A 20911-nucleotide genomic window follows, 5' to 3' on the forward strand; every position below is an offset into this window, starting at 1 on the left:
AGTCTCATCCCTAGCCCAAAACACATTGAAGCCTGGCTATTCAATAGAAGTGTCTCTCAGTCTACAACTAAAATTCATTTAGAAAAAGTAATATTTAAATTTAAACACACTGTCAGGTTCTGCCATAGGCACCGCCCTGTGAGACGCCGACATGCCTGACTTCAGCCTTAAAGGACCTTCAGGGAATATGCGGGATCCCGCTCTGTAGAAGGAGGTGGGGTATACCACACCCTCTCAGTCCACCTGTAGGTCCCTTAAACCTGACATAGTCCCGGCTGCCTTTCCTGACTGTCTCCATCCAGTTGTTGGTCTTTCACCTTCTTTCCTCTACCTCTTCTCCGTTGCACGCTCGCGCTCACTCTCCACCACACTCCTACACAACCCACCACGCCCTGTGGATGGATTCTCCTTATATCCTTTCCCCTATTCCCAGCTCCACCTGCCAGCCACGCCCCCCCCTGCACTCTCAGTGTCTCAGGCAGCCACACCTGCGTTTTCTCTGCTGGGTGCCCTGATCAGCCACTGCTGTGCTTTCCTGGCTGGCTGCCAAGCTTTCCCTGCTGAGTGCCTCAGGTCGCCACACCTGGGATGGCTTTGCTCCCAGCTTTTCCTGGTCCTGGCTAATCCCCTCTAGCTTGCCTGGAGGCTGGGGCATGGTCCTTAGCTGTCTTTGCTGCTGCTTTTCCTCCCCTGCTGGTAAGGTTGCTGGCTGGCTTGTTGGCTGGCTGCCCCTGCTCCCTATGCCTTGTCTCTCAGGTCTATTTCCCTCCTGACGGTCCTCCTCACTCTCCTTGCCCAGCCCCCTGGTCTCCCACTGGAGGGTGGGGCTAGCTGGCTTTCACCTGCCCCACCTGACCCTCTGGGGCTTGAGAGCTGCTCTGCCCTCCTGTGGCTGGGGTGCCTCTTTCCCCCTTCTATTGTTGGTCCGTGCTGGCCCTGGGTGTCCGTTGGGGTGGCTGGGTAGTTGTCCCCCAACTGTCTCCCATCCCCTCTTCCTGGTAAGTCTTGGGGCTGAGTGTCAGACTCTGGACACACTTAATTCACAGAAAAACAGAATAGGAACAGAAAAATTACAAATGTGCTAGGGAATTCAGAAATAAATATGTAGTTATCATATACATCAGATTCTCTGCTCACTTTATGAAATCACATATACTAATTTCTTTATCTTTTATTAAAAACTTATCAAGCCACTTTGGTAACATTAACACATTTACAGTGCAATCCTGTGACCCAGTTAAACCAGCTGTAAAGGTTTAGGATTCTAAATTCCATATGTTGACATATCTTCATGATATGGTGGTGTTGTGGACTCTATTTCAGTATAAATGCACAATGAAATTGATATATTGAGGGGCTAAAAATGAGTGGAAGTGGGGTTTGTGAAGAGCAGGGCTTGGGATCCTAAATGTTCTCAAATCTTGATTTTGTCCCTGACAAAAGCAAATTGTCGTGAGTCAGCCAGGGCTGAGCGATAGTGAGGACTCCTCTGGGGAAGAAGAGCCCCATGCAGCCAGCCTTGAACAGCCGGAAGCTAAGGACTCCTCAGAGGAAGGGGAGCTAACAGAAGCTGCTGATCAGCCTGCACCATCAACAGCTGAGGCAGGACCGATGCCCTTTAGCTCTGATCCAGCAGGTGAAACCAAGTTAGCCGATCCCAGCCCTCTAGATTCACCTCCACCCTTTGAGCGATGCAGACAGAAGATGAGAACTGAATTGCAGGCAAGGAGGCAAAGTGCATGCCTCCTAGCCAGATGCCAGCTGCTTGTTGAGAGTTATGAGGAGTGAGCACAGGATAGCTCCCAAGCAGCTGGCTGCAAGCCCAGCCTATCTATTAAAGCCTGCCACAGACAACCAGGGAACATAGAAGCAACGTGTCAGCATTCTGCTCTGACTGTGATCACTCACTGTGCCCGGCCCGGCCCGGCCCGGCCTGGCCCACGACACAAATGCTACATCAGGAAAATAAGTAATGTAAGTCAAGACAGTCCTGTTGAACTCATTGGAAAGCCAAAACCAGTGCCCTGTCTCCCCACAATAACGAGTTTCCACATGGGAAGGGAGGGGTTTCCATAGAAAATACCCCTGCTTAAGCCATAATTATGACCCATGGCTGATGTTCAAGTGCCAGTTGTGACAGGAATGAAAAGAACAAGCCCTTTCAATCAGTGTTGTAGACCTATGATAGAAATCCATTACTCATGTAGTCCAGTTAGGTGGTGTGAAATTCCTTTGTAGTCCTTGTCATTTGAAGTCCATAGCAAAAGAGGTTAATAATTAGAAATGGGGGCACACCAGAAAAGAAACGAGACATGTGGTTCGTGGTTGTCACATTTCATGAACCACGAACTTTCATGAACCTGCCCCAGTTCACAAAATGGTTCGTTTTGGTTCGTGAAAATGGCACTTCCGGGCCAGCAAATTACCATTTCTGGGTCAGCAGAAGGTCACTTCTGGGTCAGCAGGTCTGCAGAAAGCCCAACCCCCATTGCCTAGGAAACTGATTGATTGGCATCAGGCTATCTGCAGTGATGTACCAAAAAACGAACCAAACGAACTGCCGTAAAGTTCATGGTGGTTTGTCAGAAATGGGCTTTGCAAACCGCTGGTTCGTGATGAACTTTGGTTCGTATTTCAGTTCGTGCCCATCTCTGTTAATAATTACCTTGACCAAGCTAAAAATGATTAGTAGAAGAAAGGCAAAATGCAGACTGCACTATTTCGCTAGTTTGGGTCTCTTATTATTTATACCCCACATAGACAGAAGGCTAGTATCCGTTCCATTCTACCTAATTGTCTCATTCCTGGACTAATGGGTGATGGATATTTGCCCAGTGGCATGATCAGCAACCCAGTTCCAAGCCAAGCCGGTGCTGGCTGCTGTTCTTCCTGTTTCTATCTGTCCCATCTCCCCCCTTTGGAACAAAGAGGTGCCAAAGGCTGATGGTTTGAGTTTCAGTTGGATGGGTAGATGAAATAGCTGGCAAACATCTTCATAAATTATAAAATGAATTTTTATTGCAAAGTTGGTTTTGTAAATCGTGGAGTCTTATTTTTTGACATCTTGCAATGCATGTATACAGTTGTATGAAGCAGCTGCTAATTTCTGAACCAAACCAAAGGGGTAAACTTCTTGCTGCTGTGGGTTGTTTACCAATGGCATTCCAGTGTAAGATGATGTGTGGTTATTTTGTGCCATTTCACTGAACAAAGTCAAAAAAGTTCTAATAGGTTGTTGGCTTGTTAAGGTAATCAAATATTTTCAGAACTTAATGGCTTTTTAAAAGGCTAATGTTTTTTAAAAGCTCTCTGCCTCTCATTTATGAGGTAAAGGGCTTGTGTATGAGATTCTTGCACACTTATATATGCTTACCTGCACAGCATTTTAGCAGTTCACAGTATGGCCGAAAAATCTCAAATCAGGATAGTTAGTAGGAGAATGGGGAGGTTTTTGTGTCCACTTTTTGCTTTGATGGTGTAACCACTCTCTGATGGACTCGCAATATATAACAGCAGAGTGTGGGCTAGAGTCTTCTTTCTTTTTTCAGAATACAAACTGTGGTGCTTGGAGTGGGAGTAGAAAAGGCTGAGTGATTTACTAATAAGGGGTAGAGGGCCAAAAAGAGTATTCTATAACTAGCATGAAGGACAGCTGATATATAGATGCCTGGATGTGGTATGGTTAAATGCTGGAAAAAGCAGGTTTGGGTCTGAATGTCTACCTTTCTCCCCTTTGGGGACCCAAAGCAGCTTACATTGTCCTCTTTGCCCCCATCATCCTCACAGCAACTCTGTGAAGTTGGTTAGGCTGAGAAGTCACCCAGAAAACTTCCATGGCAGAGTGGAGATTCAGAGCTGGGTCTCCCAGATCCTAGTCACACACACTAACTTCTACCCCACACTGGCTGAAGACCAAAAAGATAAAAATGTGGATAAATGCATGTTTGGGATGTGGTACCCAAGAAGAAAGAGGTGCAGGAGGCATTAGACTTTCTACTATGTGCATAAAGTTTGAACAAAAAACAAGTGCTGAGCTTCTGATATAAATTCCAAATAACCTGGCAATACTAGTGGGGAGCTTTGGAAGAATCCAAGTGATTATAATTCCCCGAGGCTTAAATATGTATGGTGACATTTTTTCCTAGAAAGTGGGAAAGCACATCTCTGGTAGAGCACAAAATGTCTTTGTGATGCCCTGCAAAAATTTTGCTCCAACGAGCCCTTCCAGTACTTTTACAGTATTATAGACAGAAGCTGCGTGCATATGAGGGAATGGCAGAAAAAAAGTATCCAGGTTAATCAGCATGATTCAGAGCTGGACTGATGTTTTGCCACACCTTTTTATTACATAGCAACATGCTGACTGAGTCAACTGACAGACATGATGAATTTAATAGATACTGCAACCGCTTGCGGCAACCCGAGCCTATTTGACCATCAACCAGAAATGTTATTTATGAACGTCTCTGCATAAGAACAGGCTCTGTGTTTGTGTTGCAAGTTTCTACAGGTATTACCTATTGTGTTATAAAGTGTGTGTTTGTAGAGGCGTAGTGCCAGCACAAGTCTGATTTTAAGCTACAGCCTCAATAACAAGTAAAACATCCTTAAATACTTTTTAGATCAGCTAAATGGCAAATTCAGTGTGGATGATAGAAGATGGAATAAAAAGTGAGCAGCAGACTTACATAAACCTGAGAGTAAGTAGCTGAAAATTCTGATTTTAATTATTTATTAAAATGTTAAAATTTTCCAATTCTTGCTGGTGTTAACTTTCACTTATATCTGAATTGGTTGACATTTCAGTGTGCTTGAAAATTGCATATGTAGAATAGAGAGAATGGTAGTTGTCATTTGGAGATCTGATTTGCAATTTGCTGTGAACAGCTTAATAGTATTAGCGTGTATTATTTTTCTTTACATTATTTACAGTGCAGTCCTAAGAAGAGTTATTCTAGTCTCAGCCCATTATTTTCGGTTAGACTGAATTAACTCTTTCAAGGATTGTACAGTTAGTAAAATTTACAAAAATTTTGTCTGGACCACCACATACAGAAGACTAAAACCACGAGTTAGAAAGAAGCTTGAAGGCCTCTAAATTGATAATTCGAATCTGAGAGAAACACAAATCTTGCAGGGATGGTTAATGTAATTGAAAAGATGTAAATTTAAAAAACATTGAATATATTTACACAAACTGTTATGCTTACCAAACAGTCCTTGTGGCTGTATGATACTGTATACCAATCATAGATTGGTTCAAAATTATATATTGATAATAGCACCACATAATCTCTAGTACTTGCTTATTTGGGTTGCTGAGAGGTGCTGAAAGTCAGGGGGGAAATTAAATAAAAAGAATAGACTTTGTGCGCTTGCTTGTGAGACTGCTTGTCTGTGTGTTGGGAGAGCTTTGTCCTTGTTTTTGTGGGATATATCTTTTAAGTGTCCCTGGGGGAAAAAAGCCCTACTTTTATCCATCATGATTGCAAGTACAGAAAAATGGTTAAAAGGGGTAGAAACTTACATATCACTTTAAAATCAAAAAGAGTCCAGTAGCACCTTTAAGACTAACCAATTTTATTTTAGCATAAGCTTTCGAGAATCAAGTTCTCTTCGTCAGATGCCTGATACAGTCTCTGTATCAGGCATCTGACAAAGAGAACTTGATTCTTGAAAGCTTATGCTAAAATAAAATTGGTTAGTCTTAAAGGTGCTACTGGACTCTTTTTGATTTTACTACCACAGACTAACACGGCTAACTTCTCTGCATATCACTTTAAGACATCCTGTGGTCCCTACATTTATAGTATCTAAGGGGAATTTTTGAAAGATCACATGCATGAAAAGGAGTATTCTTGTCAGGGTAGATTGACTGAAATCAAGTTGACATGAATTGCCCTTTTTTCCTTGGTGATTTAACTTGGTCATCAATAGTTTCCATTCTTAATTTTCTAAAAATGTTATTTGTTATTTATGGGTGGATTAAACTGTTTATTAGACACTTGCTAAATTGTGTAATTGCTATAACTAAAATAGATTATTTTAAAAGTGAACAGACACGTTATGTAACCTTGGAGGGTGTATTATAAGTTTCTTAAACATTTGTATTATTCTTCTGTTTTATAAAATTATATAAAATACATTGGTTATTTTAGAAATAGTACAAATGACTTCATATAGGGTGTCTCTTGCTGCCTTCATTTGTGACAGGTTTTTGTAGACATGTGCTGTTGGAGTCGATGCTAGAAGGTTGTTTTACCATGTCACTTTCTTTGTTGGTCTGCTTCTCCTCTGTTTCATAACAACTGTGTCCGACCCCACAAAAAGTAAATAAACTTAGCCAGAAGTAAGGGCTGGTGGTAGTTACTGATCATATAACTATTCTTTACGAGACAGAAGGTAAAAGTCCATGCTGTTTGATATGTGCAGATCAAGTAATTCCTAACCACAAAATAGGAGTAAAAGGTCATCTCTGTGGAATCCACATTAGTGAATATTTGTCAGTACATGGCATGGTTGCAACCTCCAGGTGTTTGCTGGAGATGTCCCAGAAATACAACTGATCTCCAGACCACAGAGATCAGTTGCCCAGGAGAAAATGGCTGTTTTGAAAGATGAACTCTATATACCCTACTGAGGTCCCTTACCACCCCAAACTCCATTCTCCCCAGGTTTTACCCCCAAAATCTCCAGGAGTTTTCCAGCAGAGAACTAACAACTCTAGTCCATGGCACCAATATGAAGCCATAATATAGGTGCATGAACTATTGTAAGGTTTCTTCCACCCGAGTTTTTCTTTACAGAGAAAAGCAGCCAGTCATAAGAGGGTCATATACATTCAGTTTTAAGGGATCAGCTGTTTGCATTAAGTTCTAGGTTTTTTTTTTAAAAAAGAGAAACTTCTTAAAGTCATAGATTTTTTAATGCATCCTGGTACTGATAAAGACGATGACGAACTTGGGGGAAAGAAATCCCACATAAATGTTTCAAAATCAAAAAGAGTCCAGTAGCACCTTTAAGACTAACCAATTTTATTTTAGCATAAGCTTTCGAGAATCAAGTTCTCTTCGTCAGATGCCTGATACAGAGACTGATACAGAGTCTCTGTATCAGGCATCTGACGAAGAGAACTTGATTCTCGAAAGCTTATGCTAAAATAAAATTGGTTAGTCTTAAAGGTGCTACTGGACTCTTTTTGATTTTGCTACCACAGACTAACACGGCTAACTTCTCTGCATAAATGTTTCAGTTCTTCTATGTAATCAGAAGGTTCTTCTCACTTTTGGATGTCAGATGTTGAAAGGAACTGGTTATCTCTAAAGTTTTACTAAAATCCAAATGGATATATATTAGATATCCCATGAATTATCTGGCTATTGTAAAAAGCACGTACTAACCTTTGTATTTTAAATGAAAGGTAATTTATGTGTGAGAAACAGAGAAATGAGAAAAGGTGATTATCATTTCAGTTTCAAATGAGGCACAGTATACATAATGACTAAAACGTAGAAAGGAAAACATGGCAATGTGTAGTTAATCTGTAGCTGAAATGCAGATGACCTTTCAACAACAAAATAAATAAAGCATATTTCGATCAAAGTTTAACAGGAAATTGTGCTAGAAGTTCCTAATTACTGCAGTCTCTTAAGTTATGAGCTTTTCTAAGTACTCTTTCCTGCAAATTACGATGCTCTTCCTCCTTGAGACAAAGAACAGGTAAGCAGAAAGAAAAACAGCCATAATAATTGTGCCTAATCGCTCATTACGAATTTATTGTTCATTGACTAATGTACTTCAATATTGAGTAGTGTGGTTTGAGCCCTTAAAAAAAATAAGCAAGTAACTTAGCTTATCAACATATAAAAGTAACTATATTTGACTTTAAAAAAGAGAGTTAATTTTACCATGACTGTGACCACGTATAAAAAGAGAGCTTGTTATGTTTTTGGTAATGAAACAAAACAGTGGTTTCTAGTGATCCATTTAACAACTTTTAATCTGCCTAGCTCTGTCACCACAAGATTTCCCTAGGGTTTTTTTTTAAAAGATCAATTCATGTTTAAATTAGTTTTCAACTAAAATGGGTTGGATTCAAAAATGCCATACAGTCAGTTCTTCTAGCGAAATGACACTTCTGTTTGTGGAGAGTGATGTTTGCGGATCCCCTCCTACTGATGACTCCAGGGTTATAGGGTCCCCCAGAGGGCAAAGCGGAGGTGCAGGGGGCTGGGGGGTGGGGAAAGGGTGGCAGTGGGATACTTGCCTTTCTCTCTTTCCCATTGTGCTGGAAAATGACAACATTTTCTGGTGCAGCAGGGAAGCTATGGGTTGCGCTGAAGCCCAGTTCATTAAAAATCACCTGTTGAAAGGCAATTTTTAATGAATTGGGCTTCAATGCGACCCCCAGCTCCCTCAACATTCTGAAAATAAAGTCATTTGCTGATGCAACAGGGTATTGTGGGAGCACGTGCATGCACTCCCCCCCCCCCCCAGCAAAGCTGGTGGATGACAGGTGGGGGTGGAGGTTCTCCTGCCCTGAGAAGTGGGCTGGTAAGCCTAGATGACTCTCAGTTTGCTGTGTTCCTGGGGGTCCTGCAACAATGCAGTGTTAGGAGAGACAGAAGGTTACAGTGTAAGGCAGAAGGTGAGAAATTCTGCTTCATCTAGCATGACTCTGCTTGCGCTTCTCAGGACACAGATCTAAGGGATGCTGTCCAAAAGGCATCAGTTGCTGTAGCATATGGTAAAGTGACTGGGTTGCAAATCAGCACTCTGCTAGTTCAACTTCTGCTACCACCATGAACTCTGCAGGTGGCTTGGGTAAGCCGCTGCTCTCAGCCCAGCTCCCCAGCTGTATTGTGGGGATAATAATGACACTGACTTTGTTCACCGCTCTGAGCAGGCACCAGTCTGTCTAGAAGGGCAGTATATAAGCACACTGTTATTGTAGTTATAGTGAGCATGGCAATAATATTAAATAGGGTACAGAGTAATTTAAAAGGTGGATCCTCCTCCCAGATTATTTTTTAAATTCTTCCCATTGTGTGTGGATTTGTTTTTATATTAGCCATTCAAATTATTCATTTATCTTATTTACAGTCCTCCTCCTCACAGAGATTCAAGGTGGATTACACAGTGTAAGTCAATTCAGTCGATAAGATGCTGCATCTAGTAAACAATGTACGAGGGCTAGGATTACAACAGTCTGAAACAAAGCATAGCATATTAGACCCTATATGTTAATGCAGAAAATGGTATTATGTAAGTATAAAAAAGGGGTGAAAATAGGATAAATAATATATAACATACACAGTTCCCTTTATAAAAGCACTTTTCTGAACCATTTTGTTATAATATCGCCCTGTTACCTTTATAAAAATGCCCTTCCAAACAACTCCGTTTTACATAGTTTGCAGAGTATCTGAAACAAAGGAGCTAGGGTTGCCCACACAAAGTTGGTAACTAGCGGGAGACTTACCCAGAGGTCACTCCTGTGATGTAATAACGCAGAGAACAATGACATTCTCCATTGTGAATGTAAAATTCAGTGGTTGGTTAAATGTCATGTCCATCTAACTCCAAAAAGATCACATGGCTTCCTTGAAAAGTGGAGAGCAGAGGGAAATGTGGTAGTCCTTAGAAGTTCGCATGTTATAATGAGTCATTTTTGTTGGCCTTAATAAAGTGTATTACATGGATTTTGGTTTTGGATTTTTCTTTGGATCAACGCAGCCACCTGAAATGTCTTTTTTCAAAAAATTTAAAAATTATTTTGTTGGTTCAAAACAGAAAAAAAGAAAAAGGAAAACAGTGCTGGCTACAAAAACACTATCAGCAAATCTATACATAGATACCTATAAAAGATTTCCAAATATCTAAAAATAAGTCCATATGCAATTGCCTTCTATATGCAATGTATTCAAAGGCTGATAAGTTTATAAGGTCTTCAGTCCAGTGATTTACAGGAGGTGGATTTTTGCCGTCCAATGTTGAAGTATAAATCTTTTAGCGACTGTAAGGGCACGGAGGGTCCATTTCTGTTGACCATCAGTTAGAGTCCAACAGGCAGTCAAGTAGTTTAACAGTACATTAACATTCTCAAAAATAAATGAGTTTTTGACTAATAACTTTCTCCCCAAAGGGTGGAATGGCTAAATAGATGCAAAGCATATGCTTAAGAGATGCATCTTGTGAATTACACAGCCAGCAATTAGACACTCTGCTTAAACCTTTCCTAAAGAGACTCTGTGGTGTCCAATATATCCTAAACACAATTTTTTTGCTGAACAAGTCACAACTTAAGATCCATACTAGCAACAGGTATATGGCTTAAAGCTTTAGCAAAATTAGATGCTCCAGATCATCATTCCATTCCTTTCTAAGGCTCTGTGTATCATATTTATTAACTGACATCAAATACTTATATACAAATACTATAGGTTTCACTTTCTGTATTGATTCAATAAGAATTTCCAAAAGTGGAGCTACCTGAAATTTCTGTCAATTAGCATAGAGTAGAATACAGATTAGTGTGGAATACTGTAGGAGATGGGCATGGAACGAAAAAACCGAACTGCTCGGTTCGTGGTTCATTAATTTCCACACAACACGGAACATGAACTTAACGAACTCACACAATTTCCGAACTGGTTTGAGGTTTGGGGTTCGGGGGGAAGACTAGGATGGTGGGGGGGGGGGGAGAAAGGAAAAAAGCACCATTTTCCCAAACACCTCCCCAGTCCCCAGTCAGTAAGAAAAACAAGAAAACAAGAGAAAAGAAAAGAGGCTTTTCAGCCCCTTTTCCAACTGCCAAAAGTGCAGGCCAAAGATCCAAGTTCCAATCTCAGTCCCAACACCACAACCAGCCACCAAGCTCTCCTCCCTCTCCCACTCTAGAGAAACTGAAACCAGGAATCAAGTTGCTTCCCCTATTTATGGAAAAAGCCAAGAGATTGAACAACACAGGGGCACTCTGGTTGGCAGAAAAACCTGTCTAACATGGTTTTGGAAGGAAGAGATTGGTGTTACCATGTCTGCTGAAGGCCCATCTCCTCAGTTGCCTTGGAGATTCTAACCCCCCCCCTTTCCTGGCTGGATAGGCCAGAGTGGGAGCTCTCTAATTGGCAGGGACAGCTGCCAATCAAGCCTGGAGGCCTCAGATTGGGGGCAAGCTAAAGACTGCCACCGTTGCATGGGCAAGGGAGTATTTGGCACCAAAAGCGTCCAAACTGGCAATGGAACGGTAAGAAAAGTTCATTTGGTTTGGAAAAATGCGGGTCCCATGGAACACGTGGTTCTTTGACTACAAACCGGCCGTTCCATACGGAATTTTGTTCCGTAGTTCGTTTTGTGCCCATCTCTACTGTAGATGTTCTACAGTCTAACCTGAAAAACAGTGTGACTCTGTGAGTTTGATACTTTGCTGCAGATTTGATGATGTAAAAATAATATTTTTCTTTAAAATCTGCAGTGGAGCATCACCGTAGACTGAATTATCCTTCCTTCTCCAGCAGTTGGGGCAGTCCCTGCTTCTTCTGAGAACAGGGACTATGTCATCCTGTAGATGAATTCTTCTACTTCAGTAATTTCACATTTCCTCTTGAAGGTCACATAAATATTTCTCTGTACTGCATTTTTATTAGGAAAAATTATCTTTTTCTCTTAGGAGAAAACATGGATATTTTTAAAAATCCTCTGTTATGAAAGCATTTGTTCTTTAATATAATTTTAGTTAATTTTCCCATCTGTATTATTCCCCCTTTTTGCTTCAAATATAGATGTGTGATTAGGTAAAATTCTATGACTTGGAAGTCTATATGGCATTTAAGTGTTGTAGTCATGTGGACCATTATTAGTGATAACAATGAGATGAAGAATACACCATTTTAAAATTGTGCCTTCCAAACACAAGGAGGCACTCCAGGTGCAGCATAAACTTTTATTTCTTTTTGCAGCCTATTTATTTCTGCCATTAAAACATAAAGTGCTAATTAAAAATGAATTGAAAAATTGCTGTGTATTTGTTGCTAGCCTTACTTTCAATCCCAGAAATGTTCTGTATGTGCTACATAAAGTGTTTTTGAGCAGCAGAAGATTTCAGAATGCTTAAAAAATCATGTGAGTTTTTTGGCCAAAGCGGCTGTGTCTAATTCTGCAGAGCTTTTGAAACAATGGATGATGTTGTTTTCTTGAAAGGCATAGCTAATATGGTTGTGCTCAAAATAACTTAATTATCTATTCATTTACTTACATACTTTATTTACATACATATATTAAACACACTTACTTACATACTTTCTCTCCAATGGGGATTCTCCTCTCTGCCATTTTATCCTCACAACAGCCTTGTGAGATAGGTTAGGCTGAGAGTATGTGACTGGCCCAAAGTCACCCAGAGAGCTTCCATAATTGAGTGAGATTTCAAACCTAGGTCTCCCAGATTGTCGTCTGACTCTCTAATCACTACACCACACTGGCTATATTCTATTCAGTTCATGGTCACCCTGTCATACAATCTTCATTTTATCTCATTGAGGTTTATGGGAGAGCCCATTGTAAACCCTATATATTACAAATACTGTTTTATTTTATTCTTCCTACATTTTCTATTTTATGTGTGCATTTATTCTGAGGTTTAAAGGACAGAATGGTGGGAAGGAAGCAACTAGGGTTACCAAGTTCCCTGGGCTTAAAACCAGGGGGACTGGGGAGGGGTTGGGGGGGGCATGCCAGGAGGACTTACCTCAAGCGCTGTCTGGAGCACTTCCTCATTGTGCTGACCCCAGACACCACACCTTCCCCCCACCGTTGGCCAAGTGAGAGCTGTTAGGGGGCTGGGAGTGTGGGAGAATGGGATCCCTAGAAGCAGCTGGTGATGTGGTAAACATGGAACAGCAGAATTCAGCTGGCACGGTCTGTCGGGCTTCGTGGGCTTCTTCGTGACAGCTCTTGAATACAGCTCCACCTGGAAGGAAACACAGTACAGTTCATATTGATGGGGAGAAATGAGAACCCCTCATTTTGCTCCCACTGTTCCACAGAACAGCAGTGGAGGCCCAGGGGTACTGAGTGGGAGATCTGCCTCCAAAACAGGAAACCTGGCACCCCTGTCTTCCTTGCACCACTATACACTTTGTATTATAGCTGCCAGCTATCTGGAGAAAAAGTCTTGTCCCTTTACTAGAGGCTTAATGTGTGGAAACAGGCTTTCACAGCATGGAGGTAAATCGCATCACCTGGTAAATAACATTCCATCAACCCTAAATTAAAGGAACAGGCCTTTTTTTCTCTTGAGGTAGTTGGCAGCCTGACTTTGTGCACATGGACTGAGTTATCTGTGCAGGTAAAGCCTGCAACTTTCTACATCTGTTTTTAGAGTACAGTCAGATGGTTGAAGGTAGAAATAATTTAGAAAGTGCTGTGGCCTTCCTTGCTCAATCATGAACCTTCTTTCATGTGGAGTACATTTTCTGTGCACAGCCTGAAACTTTCAACATCTGCTGTGCTGGTTATCAGAATGGGAATACAAGAAAAAGGGGAGGGCATTACCTATTGCCTATGTAGTGTTGTATTAAAATCCATAAGAAAGAGATCCCCCCCCAACACCCTTCTAAAGAAAAGTCATTAGTAATCAGATAAATAAATATGATGGAACCAGAGCCAAGTGCAATCACACAAGAGTCTGTACTGTTCTGGAACATGTGAAGGAGGAGAGTGTATGTGCAGAAAGTCTATAAGTGGCTCGTCATAGTTAGCCACAATACATCTAGGATTAGGAACAGGGAACCAAGTTGGTAAGGGCAGGAATTAGGCAGGCTTCATTCCCAGTGCTTGTTTTCTAGCAACAAAACATGGAGAGAATACAACTCAGACAGCTGTTCAGGCCGCATTGCTGAAACGTTGGCCAGCACGGCATCTCTTAATCTCATTTTAGGAAAAGTTAGCTGTGTCGGGTGGTAGTTAGAAAGTGCCTCTTCCACTCATAAATCTTTGCTTTCTTCCGAAGATTTAACTCCTAATTATAGGTCAAGGGACATGAATGCAGTTCTGGATTCAGCCTTTATGAATAGTCTGTGTTTTACATAATTTGTGTTTAGGACTTCAGATTCGAGACTAGTTGTTAAAAGTATGAACCTTGAACAGTTTCAGTGTCTGCAAACTAGGTCCATATTTATCTGTCTTGCAGAAACACTGTAGGAAGATAGCTGTTACTTTAGAGTAGGCTACTTTACAGTCTATCAAGTTCTATTTCTGGGATAACCTTGTTTTCTTCCACACTATCTCTCTACTGCTATAAAAGTTTCATTGTCTAAAACGGACAGAAGCTGCTTTCATCCTAATGAATACAAAGGAAATAATTCTTTCCTATCGAGATATGCTTTGCATTTGCTTGCACTTGTTTTGGTCTGACCCACTTTACCAATTCAGTTCTGTCTGAACAATTTGAATGGGTTTCAGAAAGCTTACTGACTACGTTATAGCCACTTTAAGAAAATACCTTTGAGTTGAAGTAAAAATCAGTAAGTATATATATTTGCTTTGAAATTTTAAAGTGTATTTTAGTTAGTCTGTGTCTTCCCTAGAAATTCATTAAAAACTGTAACTTAATGGTGATATTTGTTCTGTCCTACATGCTGGGATGAAAAAATAATTTCATTTATGTTATCTCTGTATGTATTTATCAGATGCTATGCAGGTGCTTCCTTTTCTACTCATTAGAATTAAGGAGTTCTGTAAGGTACACCTATGTTTCTCCAGTATTTAGGTAACTTGTTATGGGCAATAAGGCAATAGCAAAGCAAACTACAAGAAGACATGGCTGGAGACAGGTTTTATGAAGCTAAAGGTGATGTAATGAAGATGTTGTGTATGGCATGCCATTTGTGCTGCAGTTATCTTGAGCAAAACAGATTTTGCAATTTTGGGTATTTTAAAAAACGCAACCTGTTTGTCTAGAACTCAGTAAGATTTGGAAGAGGGGGGAAGCTTGTGTACCGCACAGGAAATGATAGTTCTGTTATAGTGCTTTTTAACCTTCTTAAAACAGCCATATGTAAGTGAAAAAACTTGTACCCTGCCTACGGCTTAATGTCCTTGTATTACTTGTTGCTCTCAGCCCTTTAAAGGACGTGTATATTCTGTTTGTCATCAGAGAGGCATTTGATCGACTATTGGTTGTTATATTTGCAATGTGACAGATTCCATTTTTGCTGCTTATTCCCAGTGTACTGAAGGTGACCCCTGATACGAGCTAAACATATCCTGTGTCCATAGAAAGTATTCTGCATAAAGTACTGGCAAAAAGACTATTGAAAGATCTTTTATTTTTACTTTCCCTCTTCCTGTTTTGTTTTTTAACATCCAGTTTATTGTTAACAGGTTATACTATAATAGTATCTTTATATAAGTGAACTTCAGATCACTTCCCATTGGAGACCCAAAGTGGATTACTACAATGCTCTCCCTTTCTCTGTTTTATCATCATAGCACCCTTGTGAGGGAGGTTAGGCTGCATTTGTGTGACTGGCCCAAGGTCACACAGTAAGCTTCCATGTAGGGTTGCCAGGTCCCCTGGAGCCCAAACCGGGGGTTTGCCAGGGCTCTTTGCTCCCCTGGTGGGAGGTTGGGAGCCTGGCACTTACCTTGTTGCTCAGAGGGTTTTCTTTTCCATGCGTGTGCTGTGTGTGCACACGCTCCCAGCTTGTGCGATGACATCACTTCCAGAAGTGACGTCATTGTGCAGGGGTCAAAGGCCGGCCGGGAGTGCTCCTGCACTCAACCAAGGGCTGGATCGGGCCCTGTGGGACACCGTTCTCTCCAAAATGGGTCCATTGTGGGTGCAGAGGAGAGCAGTACAGCTCAGCTCAGGGCGTGTGGCTTGGCTTGGCTTGTGTCGCATGCCCTGAGTTGAGCCACGGACGGTGCATGGCTTAGCATGGCTTGGGACACAGCACAGCGTGGCGTGGGGCACAGCACAGAGTGGTGCAGCTTGGCTCAGGATGCGCAGTGCGGCTCAGGGGGCATGCCTCAGGGGAGCGCGCGCCCCCCACCACCCAAGTAAGTGGGCGCAGGGGGCAGAAGGCTGGGGATCCCTAGCCCCCAGCAGGGGAATGGTAACCCTACTTCCATGACAGATTGAGGATTCAGACATGGGTTTCCCAGTTCCTAGCCTGACATGCTAATCTAGTGTTTCTCAGGTTTTCACAGAACCCTAGGGATTCACAGGACATTATTAAGGATTCTGTAAGAAGTCATGGAGTAAAGTAATAAACATTTTGCAATTCCGTGAAAAATTCCAAATAAACAAGCCCAAATATCACACTGAAAGTAAACCTTAAATTTACTTTGGGTGTGAACTGTATTTTGAAGTTTAAGTGAACTTTATTTTGATTTGATATTTTGAAAAAAAGATTAGAGAACACAAAAAAGACAATAAAATCGTTAATTTTTTTCTTGTGATATAAGCTGACTTAGATAGCTCCTTACAAATAAATTTTCTTGACAATAAATTAGCAGTAATTGAATTGCACTCATTGCCATCAATTTTTTCTGGCTTGTAAATGTTTTCATATGTAGGGGTTCCTCGGCATTTGAAAATTAATTTAGGGACTTCACCATGAAAAAAAAAGTTGGGAAACACCGTGCTAATCACTACACCATGATGGTTCTTCTCAGTTTCTTAAATTAATGGTGCTGAAGAAGTGATAGGCCTGGCAACAACCTGGACAAAATGTCTTGCATGTGGAAATGGGCAGCAGAAGGGTTTCATGATATGGAGATAAATGACATCACCTGCTAAATAATTTCCCACCAAGCCTCTGTTAAAATGGCAGGACACTTTTTCACCCAATCGTTGGCAACTTTAGCCTGCAGTTCTGTTGTATTATGGTTGCTCAAAGGACTCAAAGCAAGGTGTGGAGGGGTTGCCAGGAGAATCTACCTTGCACGCGTGCTGTGCACATGTGCACTCCAGAGCACTTCCTCCAGGAATGACATCATTCATGGTGCGATGTGGAAGTGATCCTAAGCATTCAGGAGCGCACTCGGGAGGTGGTGGTGGTGGTTTCAACCCATTCCCACACCTTTCTCCCTGTTGGCCAGGTGAGAGGCTGGGGAACAGAGGATTCCCTGTCCCTAGTAGGGAAATGGGACCTCTACGTTGTAATGGGTATAGAATGTATGTATCTTTTCCAGATAAGTTATCAAGTTAGTTTACAGTGTTTGTGATAGTCTTTTTCATTTGGAATTTTGAAAAATCAATTTAATATAGCACAGCAAATGGCATTTTTATGGTTTTAGAATGATTATTGTTCCATCAGCCATATTTACAGCTTTTAAAAACACATTTTTTCTTTGAGATTGGACAATAGACTAGTGTTTATAAAGGAAACTGCTTTTTGGTCCCTAATTTTTCTAATTAGACATAAGTTGTGCAACTCTTTGGTTAGATAGAAATGTAAATAGTCACAAGAGTCCTGCACGGAAAGAAGCTGGGTATGTGAAGTGGATTCTTAGGATTCTGTATTTAAAAACAGAGTTCACTGGAGCTGAGCTTCTTGTGTTTTCCCTAGTATAACATGCTGCTTTTGAACAGAGCTGCTGCCAGGGACTGTTGCTGAAGCTGCCTGTGCTCTGCCTGTCAGGGCCTCGGCCTCTGCCTGCCATTCACTTTCCAATCACCTTTCGGCTGCCGAGGCAAACTGAGTGGGATTGGCTGAAGAGCAGGAATGGCCATTAGTTGTGAACTTTCTTGGGCCACCTAGGAATTCCATCTCCTATATGCGATCGGAACTGGATGTGAGAGTTGGTCCATGTGTTGTAGATTTTGGCGATGTTTTCTCCTTTATTGTGTTCCCCTTCTGTTTTTGATAGTAATTGTTTGTACGGAGCTGACTGTTTGGCAAGCCACCCAGTCTGCTGTGAATGTTTATATGGTCCCTGTTGTATTATTGGATCTGAGGGGAAATTGAGGATTGGGGAGTTATCTGTGAGCTGAGGGTTGTGTATTTGCAGGGGGTACGCCAATTATTGGTGTTGATATGATTGTATGACAGGGTGGAAGGGGTGGAAAGGGTGGAGGGGGCAAAGCAGGCATGATGAGGCCGGTGTGGGGCTAGGGATCCCAGTCCTCTGGGGACAAGGAAGGTATGGTGGTGGGACATGGTCATGGAAACAAAGGCAACAGAGATATGGAAATGCTTGATGCCCTTCTAACCTTCATCCCATCCTGCAGCATGCTGGGTGTGGGGCTAGGAAAGAGATCCCCCCTCCGACACTGATACTCTGTAATGCCAGGTCCATCAGGAATAAGACCAGAACACTGCATGATTACATTGTAGTGAATAATATGGACCTGGTATACGTGATGGAGACATGGGTGGGGGAGGGTGAGACGGTCACCCTGAACAAGCTGACCCCCCCAAGGTTTCTCGGTCCTTCATCAGTCCTGGTCGGAGGGGAGGGGTGGCAGTGCTCATTTGAGATTCTTTTTCCTTCAGGCCTCTCCCTGCCCCAAAGATTGCTGACATTGATTGTGTGAGCCTAGCGTGGAATTCTGAGGAGAGTTTGGCGATCTGTCTGGTGTACTGACCGCCCAGCTCACCGGCAGCTACCCTGTCAAGCCTGTTGGAGGTGGTAGTGGGGTAGACCTTGGAATTTCCTAGACTGTTGGTTCTGGGGGATTTCAATGTCCATGCTGATGATCCCACCTCTTCACAGGCGATGGACCTATTGTCTTCCATGGCGGTACTGGGACCTTCCCAATTTGTATCAGCTCCCATGCATCAAGCACGCCACATGCTGGATTTGATCTTTGGGATGGGGCTTCGTGTTGATCTGGATGAAATAGAAGTAGTGCCATGGTCAGATCACGGTGTACTGAAGGCTCATCTGAGCATGCCAACCCCCTCCCTGCATGGGCGGCAAGCTGATTTATGCTCGCCTGCGGAGACTGATGGATCCAATAGGATTCCAGAATGTTCTGTAGGATCTGATGCCCCCTGGCGGTTCGTTAGATGAGCTGGTGGAGGATTGGCAGGTCCATCTGTCCGAATACATCAATGAAATCCCCCCCCCCCGGTCTAAAGGACTGCTGTTAATTGCAGGATTCTGTCTCAGCTCCTCTATATACCAGGGGGCTAATCTGGAACAGATGTGGAGTGGTAAAAAATGGAATATGTTGAAAAAAGAATGGATCAAAGGATTGTAAAGTAAGAGATGAAACGACAGATCCAGTTAAAAAATTGGAAAATGCTATGAAGCAAATGTCTAGAGAAATAAGCCAAATTAACGGTAGTAGCCCTAGATAATAAAATGGTAGTAGTCATAGATAATAAAATGGACACTTTTGATACAGAGATGGAAAGACAGCTAGATAATCTAGCTTTAGAGAGAAAAAGTATTTGTTTGAGATTTAGAGCTATTCCAGAGGAGGCTGGTGAAGACATCAGAGAGAAAGGTGGTTATAGCTTTGGCTAATCTTTTAAATTGTGATTAGGAAGATATGGAATCAGAAACTGATAAAGTATATAGAATCCATTCCAGGTTTGCCAAAACAAGAAATGTCCCAGGAGATATATTGGTGCACTTTGTAAGAAGGAATGTGAGGGAGAAGGTTCTTCAACATTTTAATACAAAATTAAACATCGAAAATACAGATATAATTGTTTTGAAAGAAATTCCCATCAGAGTCCTTTGTAAGAGAAAAGACTACACATTTTTGGTTGAAAAAATTAAGACAGCAAAAGATTGCTTTCCAATGGGATACCCCAGAAGGTTTGATCTTTACATTTAAAAAACTAAGATTGAGACTGAATTCAGTTCAGAATGCCAGAGATTTCTTAGAAAGATCTAGAGACCTGGACAAGAAGCCAGTGGAAGGTCTAACAGAACTAATATTACAGCAACAACAGGATTTGGGCAAGGATGAGGCTGAATTGGGTGCCACAGGTATCAATTGATTTTTAAAATGTCATTCTTTCATTTTTGTTTTTTCTCCTTTTTAATTTTTAAATTTTGACTTCAGTATGGATTATGAAGATTTAACATGGAATGTTAATGGGGCAAATGCCCTTCAAAAGAAGAAAAGGTATTACATTATTTAAAAAACCTAAAGCAGGACGTTATCTGTTTACAAGAAACTCACGTTAGAAAAAAAGATAAAATACATGGGTTATAAAGCATTGGGTGAAGAATTTATTTCAGCAGATATTAAAAAAAAAGAATGGAGTTGTTTTGTATATTAAACCACATTTCCCCCCCGAATTGAATACCTTTATTGGCATAACAGCATAGACATGCACAGTCAGCAAGGATACGAAAAAACCCACACCCATTACCCCAGTATTTTAATCCTTCTCTTTGATGCACAGCAAAGAAATTTAGCCACAGACTCCATGATCTCATGTATTAAACCACATTTAAAACCAGTTTGGTACTGAGGGACGACCATGGAGAGATTACTTTACATGGTATTAAGACTGTGGTTGTGGGAATGTATGCCCCAAATGAAGATAAAACTGGATTTTATAAAAAACTTAAGGAGTCTTTAACAGATCTATCTTATGATAGAGGATTGGAATGGAGTGATCGCCCCCCCCCAATAGATAGGAGCTCTACAAAATACAATGAATTCTATATTAGAGGGAGAAAAGATGCCAGAGACATGGAAAGAGGCTAACATAACATTCATGTTTTATGCATGGTCACTTCAATCTGGTCATTCTGAGCATTCGCTCCAGTCGACGTGGACAAGCCATGGCTCTCCTGCGCTTTGCACCATCAGAAGCAGCTTCGATTTGGTGTCTTGTTTTCATTTTAGACGCAAGAGAAAGTGTCGGTGTAGTTTAGGATTTTCAGGGGGGATTGCAATCTACATTTTTTAAATTTTTGGGCATGCATTGTAACATTG

The 20911-nt window shown here is 41.5% G+C and overlaps 1 protein-coding gene across 1 annotated transcript in view; it reads left to right on the forward strand.

The window, feature by feature from the left end:
- The first annotated feature begins 7637 nt into the window (after positions 1-7637).
- Positions 7638-20911, forward strand: part of TMCC3 (transmembrane and coiled-coil domain family 3) — a 115011-nt gene continuing 101737 nt past the window's right edge. The window contains exon 1 of the mRNA XM_054988387.1: positions 7638-7719. The gene's annotated coding sequence lies outside the window, so the exon portion shown is untranslated. The remainder of the gene's footprint in view (positions 7720-20911) is intronic.

This window comes from Eublepharis macularius, chromosome 9, assembly GCF_028583425.1.
Source record: "Eublepharis macularius isolate TG4126 chromosome 9, MPM_Emac_v1.0, whole genome shotgun sequence".
Taxonomy (NCBI): Eukaryota; Metazoa; Chordata; class Lepidosauria; order Squamata; family Eublepharidae; genus Eublepharis; species Eublepharis macularius.